Source organism: Coturnix japonica, chromosome 17 (genome assembly GCF_001577835.2).
Source record: "Coturnix japonica isolate 7356 chromosome 17, Coturnix japonica 2.1, whole genome shotgun sequence".
Taxonomy (NCBI): domain Eukaryota; kingdom Metazoa; phylum Chordata; class Aves; order Galliformes; family Phasianidae; genus Coturnix; species Coturnix japonica.
The window spans coordinates 5,825,549-5,841,116 of record NC_029532.1 but is presented as its reverse complement, the minus strand read 5'-3'; the positions used below and the strand labels follow the sequence as shown (position 1 = coordinate 5,841,116).

Here is a 15,568-nt window from a genome sequence, read left to right as displayed (position 1 = left end):
GAGAATCAGCCCATCCCCCCAAACCAGCCACGAGGAAGTCATGCGGTTTCACCCAAAAAAAAAACCAACACACATCACTTGAATGTTCATCTTTTTTTTCCCCCCTTTCTCTTTCAGGCCCTCCCCTAAAGCTGCATAGGAGAGAGTGCATGTAAATGCCTCCTCTTGTGGGTGTTAAGAAATCACTGCCTGACTCTGCTCCTCCAGGAGCGATCTCTGCAGCCACGCGGTGCTTTCCCTCCCAGGGAGGACGTGGAGCTCAGTTTCACTGCTTACAGTGGGTTCCCCCTCCCTGCAGGTTTTTGCTTTGATCGAACTAAAACCTCAAAGCCACACAGCTGTGCTGCCCCATCTCCATAGACCCAGTGATGTCAGATGGGGCACGGACACATTTGGGGGCTGTAGGTCCCCCTGGGGTCCCCTCCTTGGTCAGAAGAGGCTCACAGCATCAAGACAGGGTGCAGCTCTGCCAACCCAGCCCCTCTGCACACGTGCTGCCTCCAGCCTACATTCTGTCTTATGAGACTGCAGCATTAAATCACAGCACCCGTGGGCAGCTTTTCCCTGGCACTCAGTGCATCCCCAGCCCCAATCCCCGACTCCATTACAGCTCCTGCTCTCCTCCTGAACATCAAGGGCAAGAATAGCAAAACCACTCCTTCCCTTTCAATAGTCTCCATCCTCTGAACACAACTTTGTGGATAATATCAAACCTCCCCACCACCCATGGAAACACAACCTGCAGGGGCAAGGAAGGGCTCACCAACATTTGTATTTTTGACAGCCTACCCTAAAAGCAACACAAGGGCCCTGCCGGGAGATGCTCCCATAGGGACCCCATCACTGCCAGAGCCCTGAGTTCTGTTGGCTCCACACCACAGGACCCACAACACTGACTTTTGGGGTTGGCATCCCCCAGATATTCCAGGGCAGGATCTGAGCCCTCCTCGCTGTGAGCAGTGCTATGGGTGGAGGAGGCAAAAGCAGGAAGCATGAGCAAGAAAAGAGCGTGACCTTATGGGGAGGGGGGGAACGCTGCGGCAGGGCCAGGGAGAGTGGGGAGGGGGCGGAGGGGTGCACCCAAGCAAACAAGGATTCTGCTGATAAAGCAAATGTGACTCAATCACACGCTTGTGCAAAGATGTCACAACAGTCCTGAGAAATTACAGGCTCCTATTTCATCCCTCGAGGGCCGGCGCTGTCCCTGCTCTCACAATGCGCTCTGTTCTGCTGTCAGCGGCTCAGAGTGCCCCTGATTTACAGGCTGGGAACCTGCTGTAGGAATAGCAGAGGAGAGGTGCAGGGTCCTGCTGGGGCTGCAGGGCTGGCAGACAGCTCCTCATCAGCTGATCATTAAGGTCCCTTCCAACCCAGGCCATCCCAAGTTTCTATGACTCTCAGATCCCCCCATGCCTACACTGTCCTCTGCATCCTCCCCAACTTCATCCCTTTCTCCAAAACCAATGCAGCAAGAGCAAAACGCAGCGGTCCCGCAGGTTGCTGAAGCTCGTTATGGCCTTTTAATTACATTCAATTGCAGTTTTATGAGCTCATGGGCAAATTGGAAGTGATCTAATTGTCCTTGTGGGGGTGCTACGCTCTGAGCGATGGAAAACCAAGCAGGAGGCAGAGAGATGCAAGGGGAACAGGGAAGTATTAGGCATGCTTTAGCTGCAGCAAAAGGAGAAGTTTGGGGCTGCATGCATGGCAGTGGCTGGGCAGCACCAGCAAAGCATCACCAGCATCCCCAGTGCCCTTCCTACCATCCCCAGCACAAAGGTCCCATACCCACACAGAGCCATGCACTCCTGTCTCCATGCCTTGGGGAAAGCTACTCCACTAAACCCTAAAGTCTTCCTCTCCAAAGTAGGCAGGGAGACAAGCAGCAAAAAAGAGTGCAAGGAAGCAGTGCTGAGGGTTCTGGTTAAGGAGAGCTCGCAGCTCCATCTCCAAAATGGGGCTGACCACCCACATGTCTTGTTGGAAGGAGAGATGCACTACTGCTCATAGATCATGGGATAAGACAATACCAAATAGCAACACAGAAGAGAGAATCACTCCAACATCATGTGGGTGGAAGGTGTGAATGGAAAACCTGGAGATCCAGTGAAAAAATACCTTCCCCAAAGCATCCGCTGCTTTGCCAGTGGCCAAAGGGAACGATACTGCTGACGCTGCAGTCAGCATCTGCTCAATACAAGTTTGCACACCAACCTTGATCCAACAAACCCAATGAAAACCCAGACCAGGTCTCCTGATCCCCCCCACTGCCCAGCCCTGGGCTTGGCCCAACCCCTCCCTTCCTGCAAACAGATCTTAAATGAACAGAGCTGAGGGCGCATACATGTAATGTGAGCACTGTGCAGTCTTAACCCTTAAACAGAACACCCACCCTGCCCAGACCCCAAAGCTCTCAATATCTTCCCACCAAGGATCAGACAAATCCTAAGCAGCGACTCCTGCAGCCCTTCTTCCTGACTCCCAGCAGCCCCAACCCGCTCATCGTCAGCCAGACGGATTGAGTTACGGTGCTGTGCACGTGCATTAATCCAGATCTGAGATAATTACAGTCATTCGTTTGGCATAATGGGCTTTAATTGATCCAATGCGGCTGGCACCGGTGCGCACCACCAACATGCAGCTGGCATTGCAACACCATGGGTCACAACACAGGCAACAAAAGGCAATGCTGCAAAGTGGGTTTCCAGCAGCTGGAAGCAATTTGGGATAGTAGGGGAAGCTGTGACAGGGGATGGTAAGGACAGAACTGTGTGGGTCATCCAGGTGAGACCCAGCATAGCAATGCACAGAGCCTTTGGACAGAAGACATCAGAACAGCCCACAAACAGCACTTCCAAGGGCTCCATGGGGAAGTGCTCACCTCCAGTTCCAAGGGATCCCCTGGGGTTCTTCCCCACCACCATTTCTGTGTGCCTGAAGAGCACTCAAAGCTGGAAACCCAAAGCGAGCCAACTTGGGTTTCCCAACCACAGAGTCCATTCCCCACACTGCTGTCCCCAAAACACAACAGCACCGTACTGACCCCTTCACCTCATCCCCACATCCCCATCCACAGCAGCAGGAGGTCTCGGGGCAAGGAGCCTGGGAACTGGGTGCCTACGTGCTGCAGGAAGGCTTGATGAGATAGGGAAGGCAGCTGCCAGAGCCAGGGCGCATTCAGTAAAAGCAAGTTCCTTCTGGACACCAGACAGCACGTGCTGTTTTTCAAGGGAAAAAAGCTGCCTCCGGTCTTACATGACCTCCAGGGTTCAGCAGCAGGGGCTGGGCAGCAGCAAGATTATCCCCAAATTGAGTTTTTTTCTCCCCAGAATCAGCTGCCATGAAGAACAGATGGACGGACGGACAGGTTGGGGAAGGTTCTCTCTTCCCAAGCTTGGATAACCCCTTCTCAAGGTGAGCTGCAGGGAAGGATGCTCTGCCTGTATTTGGGTTCCTGGTTGGAGGCCAAAGCTAATTAGGCTGCACGCAGTCCAATCAGATAGCCTTGCTAATTGAGCTGGGTCAATGTCCAGCGGGTCTCCGCATTCCATGCGCTTTGACAGCCCACAGATAACAGGCAGGGCCTGAGAAGGGGAATAACCCTTAAAAATGCTCCTATCATGCACAAAAGGGCCAGAGCTTAATCATAATAGAGAGCAGCCCCAGGTTAACCCCTTGGGTACCCCCAGCATCGCAACCCAGGAGCCCAGCAGATGGAGGGGTCCCAATGGGAAGAGCTGCAAGCAGGTAACATGGTAAGCTGCCCCCTGTCCAGTGTGCACCTCTCAGGGTCTCACCCAGAGAAATGGGCACTGAATGACAGATAGAAGACATCAGAGATGTCTCTTCCCTGGGTGTTGCTGCTGCCTCCAACAACAGTGCTAAAGCATTTAAAAACCTCTGCTTCTCCCAGCACAGAATTCTATTTCTGATCTCTCAGTTTGGATCTGTGCTCACGTTACAATTAAGATATTCCTTTCTCTTCAAATCCTCACTTATCTCCTTCACCATGTAAACCACAGAGAGGGCTGAGTTTGGGTTTTTCTCCTCCCTGTCTGCCCATCCATCTCTCCTTGCTCAAACAGCAGCGAGAGAACAAGCAGTGAATGAAGATGCAGCGCACCCCAGCTTCTCTCCCACTGTAACTAAAAGCAGTGCAGCCCCCCAGCGCTCCCATTGAGAACCTCATTGCGCCTTCCAAACACTTTTCCAAACCCACTCCCAACTCAGGCTTCACTGGGAACCTCATCCCCCACCCCAGCACTGGGGTAACGGGTGAGGAAGTACAGCTTCCACCATGGCCCTCAGGCAACTGCTTGCACGGAAACATAATGGTACTATGGAAGTACTGAGTCATTTTTAGCTGTTCTGCTGGTGGCTGGGCTCCCTCCCACATGCCAGCAGCTCTGGGCAGAAGTTGCAGCTCTGGGTTCCTCTCCTCCCATGACGCCTTCGTGAGGAAGATGCTCCTCCACCCTCTGCCCCAGCATCTGGCAACAGCTGTGCAGAGCAGGCAGCCAGCACCCAGCGTGATGCCACCTACACTGCAAGCTCAATGACTGTCACCGCAACATTCTGGCATGCCCTGGAGCCCACATTATGCATCTCTATTCTTTGCAAGTCCCCACAATGCACAGAAGCAGCACCGTGACACAGAGACCAAAGATCCCACGTGCACCCAAGCCACTTTGGAGCAGCTTGTCCACAGCAACATCTTGATCCTGACTGCACCTAGCAAAGGAGTCCACTACAGAGAGCATCAGGGAAAGCTTTGGACCATGAGAGCTTTGCACCATAGAGTACTTGGCGCTGTGGAGAGCTTTGCATCATGGAGAGCTCCACACCATGAAGAGTACTGCACTGTCATCATGGAAAGCATTGCATCACTGCAAGCTTGGCACCATGGCTAGCTTAGCACCACAAACAACACCACAGCTTGCACCAAAGGGAGCTCTGCACCAAAGGGAGCTTTGCAGGACCCCCTTCATACCTTCTTCCCTTCCACAGGTGCATGCAGCACCCCCAGCCCCATTCCCACACCCCACACTCCCCTGCTGTGCCTTTAAGAGGTGAGCAGGGAACACGCAGCCGGGCCGTTTTCCGAAGGAACATTCATTTGCCAGCGTCACATGCTCCGCAGCTGCAGCCTGGCAGTGATTTATACGCCTCTGAAGTTCATCAGAGGGAAAAGTACTTTCCAGGCTCTCCATATCCCCCCCCCTCCGTCTGCCCCTCTCCTTTCCTCTGCCCATGGCCAAAGCCCAGCTGAAAACCCACTCCCATCCATCACCCCGCGTGTCACCTCCTACCCTCACCATCAAGCCCAGGCACCCCTTACTCCTCCCAGCATCTGCAAGCAAAAGAAAACTTCCTCTGCCTTCCTTGCTTCTACAGCCCACCAATGGGACAGCCATTAAGAAGGGGCTCCTCTGTGGGGCTGGGGGCCAGACAGCCTCTTTTCCCCACCCCACCGTGCACCCCCAGGGCCCCATATCCAAAATAAACGGCAGTCAGCAGGCCGGCGACCCCTCCTCCTGCTGCCACCACCCACCCCCTGCACACCATCCTCTGGGGAGGTTCAAAAGTTCAAGATTTTCACATTTCCCTAACGTTATTTCAGGAAATTGCTGGAGAAAGGAAAGACCGGCGCTGCCGAAAAAGCAATCCGCGTGTGGATACAATAACACACATCAACAACCCCAGGCTGGGCTCACAAAGAGCCCAATTCCCACCCTGCGAGGCACAGGCCCTGAGCTCTTTGCATAGCACTGAGTTTTACAGTTATTCCTTAAGCAACACCCAGGCTCAGCCCCTGGCTGCTCCAGAGCAAAGCAACGCAATGGGATGGATGCTACGGGATGCCCCCATGCAAACCATTGGCACTCCCTGCACAGTGATGGAGATTGGCTCTAAAAACAAACCAAAGCACAGCACGGTGCTCACATTGGCTGGATAACACCTGGTTGCACTCACAGCTTGCTGGGGGCTGTTATGGGCCCGCTATGGTGGCTGTGTCCACATAGGGAACTGCAGCTTGGGCCCAGATGTGTGTAATAGGGCTTTCCTACAGCATGCACAATGCTCAGTGCAATTGGGCTCAAGCTCCAGCGTGGCACTAAGCTCCGGGTTTGTTCGAAAGCAGCGGAGTCACACCTGGTTTTTCATCAAAAACAGGTTAAGCTGCAGCCTTTGCTGAAGGTTCATGGGAAAGGGTTTGCAAAACGACTGAAACCCTCTGGCAAACCTGAATTTGGGGTTACAATGAAACGTGAAACTCAGCTGCTTTCATGTGGTTTGGGGTTTGGTTTTATTTTTGGTTGCAAAACGTTTGGCAAAGCAGCTTCTGGGGAGAGCGCGACAATCAAATCCGCGACAGCGCTTCTATAGGAGCCAGGAATTCAGATCCACCCCGACAGCATTCAGGCTGGTAAATGATTAACTCTGATTTGAAGCCGTCTCATTAGCACAGAGCCTGGCCCCGTGCCACCACGTGTTATGGGATGTGGGGCTGAGACGCAAGCGCTGCAGTGATGGAGCTGAGCAGTACACCAAGATGTGCCCCATACAGGTGGGGGGGGAGCAGGGAGAGATGCACTAGTGGCACTTCCAGGGTCTGTCTCACACCCATGCAGTGCATCCCATGTTTTCTTCCCTTTCAACAATGGGAAAAAGCAGAAGTAGTGCCACTGAACAAAGTACTCAGTACCCCCAGCATCCCCTCTGTACCAACTGCCCTTCTTCTGTATTCTATCTCAAATGGGGCAACCCAGGGGATGGGTTCCCCATGCATACTCCCACCAACATCATAAGGGGGGAGAAGGAAGAGCAAACGGCTCAGAGGCAGCCCCACTATTGGGAACTACAGGTGATGCACACAAATGTGGCCACTTAAAATCTACAGCCAAAGGCCCTGCTCACACCAACCCACATCCGCACACCCAGCAGGCGTGATGAAGCTGACCCACTGCAAATTAGCAACATAAGCATCCCCGGATTATCGATTTCCTCGAAGGAATGCTATTTTCCCTGATGAGCTCTTGGCACGCATCCATCACCCCCATCCTCCATTAACCCCATGCACTTGCTGTGAAGCAGCTGACTCTCCCCAGGGGCTTGAGGGCTACTCTCCACGATGGAAGTGACTCCAGTGCTCTTCCTGAGCCATTGTGGGCACCCAGCTGCTGGATACTGGGTCTATTGGGATAACTGCAGTGTGGCACATCTGGAGCAGTACCATCCATTGGAGAAAAGGGGCTGCAGGAGTTACCCATTGGCATAGGGTCAAAGCTGGGCAGCCCACACTGCATGACCCTGCTTGAGAGCAAGCTTCCACTCACACCTATGGTGCAGAAGGAGTTTGTGACACCTGGAATTGGGTTAAAAGAACAAAATCCACTGAAATGAAGAGCGGGGCAGCTCAGACAGCCAGTGCTGAACATGGAACATCCCTTTCCATAGGCATCCATATCGAAACAAGAAATAACAACAACAACAACATCTGTTTTGCACCGCAGTATGTGCTGACGACTGCATTTGCAAAGAGCAACGCTAAAGATTTTGCAGCCATCTAAGGAGAAGGCTGCTTCCTTCCCAGAAATACCAGAGTCACTTTGGAAAAGGAAACGAGGCCTCCTGAACCACTTCGGTGCTGCGGAAACACTGCCCCAAGCCTCTGTGCAAAGGGCAGAGCATCAGCAGGGATAGGGGTAGGGATGGGGATGCCCTGCAGGACAGAGGATGCCAGCACAGCATGGCAATACATCACACCCAAGCTGATGGGTTCGTGCCTGGCATGCCCAGAGAACAGTAACCTCATTATTGATTTGTGCTCATCAGTCATTTTTATAACCTGAGGAGCACTCAGACTGAAGGCTGTGTCAAATCCCACTTCCCTGCGCATTACCCTTTCAGCAAAGATCCTCACCCTCCCCCCTGCCATGGAATACCCAGGCTTGGGGACAAGAGGTACCACTGCTGCAATGCAGTGCAGATCACTGCAAGGCAATGGGGGCTGTGGGGGGCTTTGCACCATCTCTGCCTCTAGCAGAAAGGCAGGAGTTATGGAGCTGAAAGACCTACACTGACAGCAATGGAGGGAAACAGGGCCACAAATAGGGGAAAAGAGGTGAGTGGGTGGGACCTATTCTCCATTCCTGCTTGTCCCAGAAAGGGGTCAGCAACAAACCCCCAGAGGGGAAGGTCCATTGAGTTAAGTGAGGCAGATGCCACTTCCGAGGGGTGGGAGATAGGGAGCACCATCACGACATCTGCAATTACAGAAAGCCAGATAAAGAAAATCAAATCTCATGCTTCAGGGCATAGGCTGATGAGCACAGGGGTCAGGAAGGAATTTCTCTCCCCTCACACAGCACTGCACAATTGGGTCAGTGAATTACCGGGTGGCACAAGCCCTCGACTGGTTTTTCCCTTTTCTTTTCCAAGCCCTCACTTCTCACCCACGTCACACAGCAGCATTTGAAGGTGCAGTGGCTTAATCCGGTGTGGCAGGGCCAATGCATCCCCTATCACCTACCTCGCTAAAGATCAGCAGCCCCATTTCAGCTGCAGGACCACACGGGGACCCCTCTCCCAAGGGCTGATCCAATGCCTCACAGCTCTGACACCAACCTCAGCCTTCATTACCACTGCTACACCCCTCTGAACCACCCCAGCCATTCCCCTGAGCCACGACCTTGTCCCTCCCCATGTTTGCACGGTGCTGTGCACACTTCCAGAGCTATTTAAATAACAATTGGCAGTAATAAAAACCTGCAACCGTTTGCTTAGAAAGTAACTGTGCTGGAAAAGGGGCTGAGCAGAGAAGCAAACTGAGGAGTGCCAGTGGTTTTGTTCACAATGGTCAGAGAACGCTTGCAGTAACAGCAGTTGCTCCCCATCCAGCATCCTTTCTCTTCCTTATGAAACTCATGTATGCACAGAGCTGCTTAGCTGGGAGGGTCCAACCACAGAGCACAGGCTTCCATTTGAAATAAAGCAAGCAAACAAATGCAAAGATTGCCCAGAACGTGTGTCTATCTGCATGCAATCCTCCCTAAGCCAAACCACACGCTTCATAATCCACACCAACAGTTGCTTGGCTTCTCCCACTGCCAAGCAGTGTCCAGTAGCAGCACTACATCACCCAGGGTTGCATTTGTAGATGCACTCTGGTCTTTTACACCTGCTGGGTTGTGGGAGAATACAGGAAAGCAAATCCTATCCACAAAGGTTGACTGGCCCAGTTTGGCTCGATTGGTTGCTTTTATCAAACAGCACCTATGACTGGTGTGGATGGAAGTATTGCTCAATGAATGCTAAGCACTGCCTGGCACCATGAATGTGCCCAGCTCTACAATACAACCATCACACAGGGCTGCATTTGGGGATCTTATAGCCCTAAAGGCGTCTTGGTCAGATTGCCTGGCAATCTTCTCAAACTCTAACCCTATCCCTAACTCTTAATGCTGACTCTACCCAATCCTATCACTAGCTCTAACTCTAGCCTTACCCAACTCTAACTTTAACCCCACCCAACCCTATCACTAACTCTAACCTGACCCCTAACCCTGCACCCAACCATGCACCAGGTCTGCAAGCAGTGACTCACTTCTGCAAGTCCCCCAGCATCCAGCCCCAGAACTGCCAGGTAAAGGTGGAATCAAAAGGTACAGACATGCTTTAAGTGGGGACTGACGTGCCCAGACTCAGTCCCTACAATCCAGAAGGGAAGTCAAGAGCAGAAAACCAGCATAGGGGGCTGGGGTAATGAGAGGTTCAGCACTGAAAACACACTGCAGACAGGAGAATAACCTTAGGGGGAATGTTTGAAGGAGCCTGTGGTGGCTTGCTTGGGGAAAATGGAAACAAAAAAGAGAGGGGAACAGAAACAAAAGGCAGAGAAGAGGGTAGCAGAGGCTCAGCACTGTGGTCACCAGCAGCACGAAGAGCACATCCTGCCCACTGTGCACGGCCAGCCTGGTGGCCATGGCTTCTAAACCCAAACCTAAGAGCTGGAGAGGAAGGCAGGAGGCTGTGCGATGTTCCCACCACAGAGTGGTGTTGCTAAAAGATGGGTCTCACTCCTTAGCATCGTCAAATGGGATTTTGATCATCTGTGTGCCTCAGTTTCCCTTGCAGGTGAAGGAGCTGCCAACTCCCATCCAGCTCCTCGTATTTCTAATGCAGCACTGGCAAACCCCAACCAAAGTGCAATGCCTGCAGCATCACCTTTCAACACCTCCACGTCCCAAACCCTGCCCAAGCAGCAGGGACAGCCCCAGCCATGCTGAGAACTGAGCACAGCTGCACCCTGATCACTGGAAGAGCTGGGGGTTCCATTTTTAAGCAGAAGGGATTGGGGAAAAGGGTTTGGGGTTTTTTATTGTGGCTTTTTCTTCTTTAAACGGAAAAGCCAATGAAACCAAGGCTGTTCCCAAGAAATTACAGAGATGAATTAATTTTGTGTTTAGAGGGAAGGGGGGGAGAACAATGGAAACTGTCAAATGATCCCATGCAGACTCTTTTTTTTCAAGGCAGTTCTGCATTGAAACAAACTCTTGCTTCAAATCCTTTTGCAGTGCCATGAGAACCTTTGAAATCAACCCAAAATGTCCTGACTGCTCCTTTCTGAGTAAGGATCCTGCTCATTGCTCAGCCCTTTGTGCAATCTGGTACCCCCAGTGCTGGGGACCCCCAGGCTCCTGCCCCAGCCCCATGGGATCAGAGGTGGTCTCACATTACCCATGTCCCCATAACACCACCCATAAGGCTCCGGGACTACAGGTGAGCATCACTCAGACATAACACAGTCTCAGGGACACCAAAACATGCACTGTTGAGGTCCAGAAGGTGAATGAACACAGAGAAAAGAGGACAAAAAGGTGAGACCTGAATTAGAGGCAGCCAAGGGTCTGCTGCTGCCATGGGGCCAGATTTGCTGCACCACTCCAAATGCATCCCCAAAACTGTGCTCTCTCCTTCCTCCCACCACCACCCCTTGGTCCCTATGCTGGGCTCCTCTTAGAGCCCTACAAGTTGCCACTCACCATAAACACTACATCTGCTTCCTATTACCACAACAATGCCGGGTCCCAAGTGGACACACAGAGCAGGCCTCCAACTCACTGTCATTTTAAGCCATCCCTACAACTGCATGGACATCTCTGCACTATTTCCTCCTCCTTTCAGCCACCCCATGAACTCCACAGCCTGACAAGAGCAGGGCTGACAATGGGAAGGGCGAAGGCTGCTATCAGGGTGATGCTTTATTCCACCTGCAAAGTCCCATTCCTTCTGCTTTGGGAAGGAACACATCCCCACCAACAGCGCCTGCACCTGCGGAGCTGCTACAAGAATTAATTGATCATATAAGTACAGTAATTGGAACTTGCAAAGCATAGATAATTACCTTTTATTAGTTCCTGCAGATAATCCATTATGCACTGATTAGGCCTAAGTAAGGATCTTACAGTCCTATTTTGATTAATGGCAGATTATGGATATTAAACTAAAACTGCAATAGATAACTCGCTCTTCTCTATCTTGCCTTAGGAGTACATCACACTGTGAGTTACAGGAGTCCTCAAGGAACCCGCTGTGTCCAGAGGGAAACTGAGGCACATCCAAATCCACACCTGCCCCCCAGACCTGCAGGGACAGCACTCAGGGACCCAGCTCACAGCCCCACATCCCACCCTAAAGCCCCACAGAATACAGTGGCACAGGAGGACCCCAATACCCCACTGATGTCACCACAGTCCCTCACCCGTCCCATCACCCCAGCATGGTGACAACAGCTCCCAAAGCCTCGAGAGTGATCGGCTTAAATCTCATCAGCTCACTCGCCCAGAACAGCTGTGTGTCACGCCAGGCCTGATTACCTCCTCAACAGGGTGGCTTTAGCCCACAACAACTCATCACCATCCCTCCCCAGCAGCTCCGGTGTTATCCCCTTCCTCAGAAGGTCACATTCTGTTTATTTTCCTCTCCAAGACAAAATACTTTGTGCTTGCTACCACCTGGGCTTCAGGACGGGGGCACTGGGTGCTGGAGGAGGAGGGGATGCTGGTTTCATTTAGAAGAAGAAAAAGAAGTAATGCACGGTATATGAGCTCAGCTCTCCTCCAGCTGCCAGGGTGGGGGCAATTTTCAAGTGAATAAACAAACCTAAGCAGCCAGCGGATGTGACATGCAGTCACAGGGACAGAGCCCTCTGTTCTTCCTGGCCAGATAACCCTGGTTATCAGCACAGGGATGGAGGGGGGTTGGATTAAGGAGAGAAGGAAGGGAGGAGAACAGCCACTGTGGGCAAAGGAGGGCAACAGGGAGCAGGGCGAGGAGGCACGGAGCCCCTCTCAGCGATCCCATTAATCCCATGTGCTCGTGACTGCCAGCACTGGGATGAATGAGATTTACTGCCCATTAAAATAAAGCCCTTTCTGTAGTTTATAAACAGCGCTGGCGCTCGGCGGGAGGTTGGATGCTTCAGTTCATTAAGCAGAGCATAATCTCCGTCACTTTTTATTTACAGGTGGGGTGTTCACCCTTCCTCCTTCTCACCCTCGCTGGGGGGATGCTGTGCTGGAGCTCTGAGCATCTCCAGCTAACAGTTCTGAAGCATTATTATTTGAAATAATCCCATTTAAGTATAAAACACAGCCTGTCGAGCAGAAAGAGAACTGTATCTTCCTGAAAGCTTGCCTAGGTGGCTGATGTCAGAGCAGTACAACCAAGCACAGAGGGGATCAGGGCTGACCAAGGTAGAACAGAGCCCTGGGGAAAGGCGAGGGAGCAGCAAGGTGGGTCTCTCCTGTTACCCTGGTCCTACAGCTCTCCACCAGCCAGTGAATTTGTCAGCTGCTGCATCACCCGCCTGTTATCAAAAGCTCACACAGTGGCACTTAATTACAGCCCCGGAAGCATAGGCTTCCTTAATAAATCAAAGAAATAAAGTCAGTGATGATGCACTGAACAGAGGCAGTAGGGTTGGGGGGGTAGGGGGGGGAATAAAGAGCTTACAGTTTCCCACTGTGTGTCCCCTTTAGATAACAGATGCTCTCTTCTTAACCTCTCACTTCATCAGATCAGCTCCAGCTGTGTTTGGATCAAGTGCACGGCCTGGCCCACCGCCAGCCTGCCTGCTCCCCATGCTGTGCCAGCTCCAGCCCTCAGCTTGGGGCCCTCTGAATGCATTTCACTCCAATTCCTACCATCTAAATCCTTCCCAGGAGCATCTCTAGGATACACACAGGATACTGAATTACCAGGTCCACCAGCAGCCAGACAGGCTCTGGGGAAGGGTGCAAGCAGCCCTGGAGCTTATGGGGCTGGATGTACCAGGCACGCTTTCCCTTGCTCCCCATGCCAGGAGGAGACTCTCAGCAATCAGCCTCCAAAGGCCACGCTAACAGCTCTGCATTGCCTTGGCCATAAATTAAAGGAGAAGCCACCTGGGAAGCCCTCTGCCACCCACTTCCCTGTTTATTTCCAAGTGACACCTCCTCTCCCATCTCTGTCTCACATCATGTAAGAGAAACGCACAGATTTCATTGCACTGCATCAACATCCAGCACTGCCGAGCTGGGAAGGGTGCAAGGAGCCACTGCAGCCCCAAGGCCTTAGCAGAGATAAAGCTCCAAGAAATCCCTGCTGCTCCTAATCCCTCCACAGCACAAAAATAATGAAGCGTTATCCCATCAGGCCTTAACCTAGTAATTACCCAGGGGATAGCTTAATAAGGACGGGACACCCACCTGCCATACCCCACCTAAGCCTGCCATTACACAACATGAGAGCATCTCTGCGCAAGCATCCCCTTGTGCTGACCCCACCAGGAAGAGCCTTGTATATCCCCCAGCTCCTGGGACTGGGGACCCAGGGTGTTCCCTTTGCTGCCACAGCCCAACCACCATCAGCTCCAGTAAATCTCAGCCACGGGACTGTGTGCCCTGCTGGGATAGCAGAGCTGGAGCATGAAAAGCAATCGGAGCAGGGCGCTTGGGTTACAGCCCCACGCAGCAGCTGCGGGGCCAGGCTGGACTCTGACAGCTCCTGGCTGCTCTCCGGGCAGTGATATCTCCAGATCTTTTACAAATAAATATCACTGCTCATTATCTCCACATTAAAGTTACATGCTGGGCGAGATGGGCTCCGAGCTTTCTCTCACTAAGCTCAAACAGATGCCAGTGCTTCTATCACCAACCTCCCAGGTCACAGGCTTACCACCAGCCCCACTATCACCAACCTAGACCCCACAGGTGCAGCACTGCAGCCCCTTCCTTCTGCTCCCACATTAGCTGTATTGCTCCTGGGGAAGCAAAACCACTTCCCTGTGTGGGGCTGGGTGTTTGCTGAGGTTGGGTATCACTGAGACAGCAAAGGTGAGCAGGCAGCAGTGGGGCAGGGGCAGCTCCTTGTCCTCAGAGCATCCCTGAGGGCTGGCATTGAGCTTTCACCCCAAAATGAGCAGTGCCCACAAATCAGCTGTCTCCTGTGATTGGATCCCCTGTGCAAAGATGGTCTCACTGGGACAAATCATCTCAGCATCATCACTGGGGCTCAAAGCCCAGAGAGAGATACAACCAAGAACAGATTGATGGCAGAGCCACAGAGCTCCCTGGGACATGGTATGGGTGAGAATAAACACAGACACCAACCCCAGCATGGGCTGTCCCCACTGCTCTTCTGTCCCAGCTCCCAGCCCACCCCTTTGCTCCTTACCCCATAAGAGGTGCACAGAGAAGGGCCCCATAGCGATGCTCTGGCCCAGCTCAGGAGGGGTTCTCCCCAAGCAGGGGCTCAGTGAGGTGGGATTCCTGCCTGCATTCTGACATCACAAGCTGGGAAACAAACGCAGGTTTCGACATCATCAGCTCATTTCAACATCCCCGCTGCAAAACCTTCCTCTAAAAGCACGCCCTGTCACTCCCTCGCAATCCTTCTGCTTGCTCTGTTTTATCCAGAAGAGTATTTGTCACCTCCGAATAAATATTTATTAACCAAATTGCAGGTGTCTTGGGCTTCCCACCTCCTCTTCTTTCAACCGCACGTCTCACTGACACCAGAGCTCGGCTGAGCGCCCAGATGTCAGCTGGTAACAGCTCTGGGGAGTTCTGCTGTCTCTTCCTTTGAGTCTGCAGTTCAAATAAGTGCTCAAATCTTCTCATCGCGCTCAGCGGGAACACCCTGGTTAAGAGGCACCCAGCGCGAGCAGGTGCAGGAGGAGAGGGATAAATAGGAAGGGAGGAAGGAGTCTGCGCTGAGTTTCTTTTCACTATAAGACTTGCATAGGTAGAGGGGAGCGTACAGTCCAAATCCAAGGGGGAGTCCCAAAGGATGGACCCTGGGCAACACTGTCACAGCCAGGAATTGCTGTTAATCCCCCCAATCAAAGCTCCTCAGGGTGATGCCTCCTGGTGCTGGAGCATCCTCTGGGCTGTGGGATGCATCCCATCGGCTTAAAGAAATGCCTACAGTCCCACCAGAGCCCCACTAAGCGGACACCCATGGACAAACAACTACTCATGACATGGAAGAGTTGAGCAGGTGAGCACAGCACTGTTACCCAATG

At 52.5% G+C, this 15,568-nt stretch overlaps 1 protein-coding gene across 3 annotated transcripts in view; it reads right to left on the bottom strand.

Annotated features, from left to right (window-relative positions):
- The window catches only part of RXRA (retinoid X receptor alpha), a 72,958-nt gene that overhangs the window by 30,271 nt on the left and 27,119 nt on the right, over window positions 1-15,568 (bottom strand). The window contains exon 1 of one of the 3 annotated variants that reach the window (XR_001558707.2): window positions 14,719-14,817. The exons of the other annotated variants lie outside the window; for them this stretch is intronic. The gene's annotated coding sequence lies outside the window, so the exon portion shown is untranslated. Of the gene's footprint in view, window positions 1-14,718; window positions 14,818-15,568 lie in introns of those variants that run through there. 3 annotated transcript variants of the gene reach the window in all.